Source organism: Nerophis ophidion, unplaced genomic scaffold (assembly GCF_033978795.1).
Source record: "Nerophis ophidion isolate RoL-2023_Sa unplaced genomic scaffold, RoL_Noph_v1.0 HiC_scaffold_276, whole genome shotgun sequence".
NCBI classification, from domain to species: Eukaryota; Metazoa; Chordata; class Actinopteri; order Syngnathiformes; family Syngnathidae; genus Nerophis; species Nerophis ophidion.
In genome coordinates, this window is record NW_026907198.1 from 57,460 (window position 1) to 60,000 (window position 2,541).

The following is a 2,541-nucleotide window of genomic DNA, read 5'->3' on the forward strand; positions in this document are numbered from 1 at the left end:
CCCCACTTTATTTTGGAAGTGTTGGTACACCAAAAGTTGACACTTAGAAAAAATCCCGACTTTGTTTTGGAAGGGTTGGTACACCAAAAGTTGACACTTAGAAAAAATCCCGACTTTATTTTGGAAGGGTTGGTACACCAAAAGTTGACACTTAGAAAAAATCCCGACTTTATTTTGGAAGGGTTGGTACACCAAAAGTTGACACTTAGAAAAAATCCCAACTTTTACACTTAGAAAAAATCCAGCTTTTTGTTGCTGACTTCCATCAAATAGAGGGACTTTTTCCATGTTTCTTAACCGGGTGTCGATCCAAGGCGGGTGGGCCTTCTGGAAGCGACACCCTCCTTGACACTTAGAAAAAATCCAGCTTTTTGTTGCTGACTTCCATCAAATAGAGGGACTTTTTCCATGTTTCTTAACCGGGTGTCGATCCAAGGCGGGTGGGCCTTCTGGAAGCGACACCCTCCTTGACACTTAGAAAAAATCCAGCTTTTTGTTGCTGACTTCCATCAAATAGAGGGACTTTTTCCATGTTTCTTAACCGGGTGTCGATCCAAGGCGGGTGGGCCTTCTGGAAGCGACACCCTCCTTGACACTTAGAAAAAATCCAGCTTTTTGTTGCTGACTTCCATCAAATAGAGGGACTTTTTCCATGTTTCTTAACCGGGTGTCGATCCAAGGCGGGTGGGCCTTCTGGAAGCGACACCCTCCTTGACACTTAGAAAAAATCCAGCTTTTTGTTGCTGACTTCCATCAAATAGAGGGACTTTTTCCATGTTTCTTAACCGGGTGTCGATCCAAGGCGGGTGGGCCTTCTGGAAGCGACACCCTCCTTGACACTTAGAAAAAATCCAGCTTTTTGTTGCTGACTTCCATCAAATAGAGGGACTTTTTCCATGTTTCTTAACCGGGTGTCGATCCAAGGCAGGTGGGCCTTCTGGAAGCGACACCCTCCTTGACACTTAGAAAAATTCCAGCTTTTTGTTGCTGACTTCCATTAACTAGAGGGACTTTTTTCATTTTTCTTAACCGGGTGGTGATCCAAGGCAGGTGGGCCTTCTGGAAGCGACACCCTCCTTGACACTTAGAAAAAATCCAGCTTTTTGTTGCTGACTTCCATCAAATAGAGGGACTTTTTTCATTTTTCTTAACCGGGTGTCGATCCAAGGCAGGTGGGCCTTCTGGAAGCGACACCCTCCTTGACACTTAGAAAAATTCCAGCTTTTTGTTGCTGACTTCCATTAACTAGAGGGACTTTTTTCATTTTTCTTAACCGGGTGGTGATCCAAGGCAGGTGGGCCTTCTGGAAGCGACACCCTCCTTGACACTTAGAAAAAATCCAGCTTTTTGTTGCTGACTTCCATCAAATAGAGGGACTTTTTTCATTTTTCTTAACCGGGTGTCGATCCAAGGCAGGTGGGCCTTCTGGAAGCGACACCCTCCTTGACACTTAGAAAAAATCCAGCTTTTTGTTGCTGACTTCCATTAACTAGAGGGACTTTTTTCATTTTTCTTAACCGGGTGGTGATCCAAGGCAGGTGGGCCTTCTGGAAGCGACACCCTCCTTGACACTTAGAAAAAATCCAGCTTTTTGTTGCTGACTTCCATCAAATAGAGGGACTTTTTTCATTTTTCTTAACCGGGTGTCGATCCAAGGCAGGTGGGCCTTCTGGAAGCGACACCCTCCTTGACACTTAGAAAAAATCCAGCTTTTTGTTGCTGACTTCCATTAACTAGAGGGACTTTTTTCATTTTTCTTAACCGGGTGGTGATCCAAGGCAGGTGGGCCTTCTGGAAGCGACACCCTCCTTGACACTTAGAAAAATTCCAGCTTTTTGTTGCTGACTTCCATTAACTAGAGGGACTTTTTTCATTTTTCTTAACCGGGTGGTGATCCAAGGCAGGTGGGCCTTCTGGAAGCGACACCCTCCTTGACACTTAGAAAAAATCCAGCTTTTTGTTGCTGACTTCCATCAAATAGAGGGACTTTTTTCATTTTTCTTAACCGGGTGTCGATCCAAGAATGGTGGGCCTTCTGGAAGTGACACCCTCCTTGACACTTAGAAAAATTCCAGCTTTTTGTTGCTGACTTCCATCAAATAGAGGGACCTATTTGGAATTCCCCACCCGGGTGGAGATCCACGGCAAGCCGGCTTTCCTAAAGGGACAGGCACATGGACACTATTCGCAGCTTCTTTTTTTTTTTTTGGCACTGACTTCCAGCTAAGGGTGCAGCGGCGGCGGAAGTCCACCGGAGGGCTCCAAATCCCCGCTTTCCTTTTCAGGCTTAAAGTTGCCTTTCCCTCTTTAGAGCCTTGGGCAAATGTACAGCTATATTTTGTGCTGACTTCCAGCAAATAGAGGGACCTATTTTGAATTCCCTACCCGGGTGTAGATCCACGGCAAGCCGGCCTTCTTAAATGGACAGGCACCCCCCTCCCGGAACACCTGCTTCGCTCCTCGGCGTCACCGAAATCCCACAAAATGACTCAAAATAGGGCCCCAAATGACATCACTCGGCCCGGTTGTTTAGGTCTCACT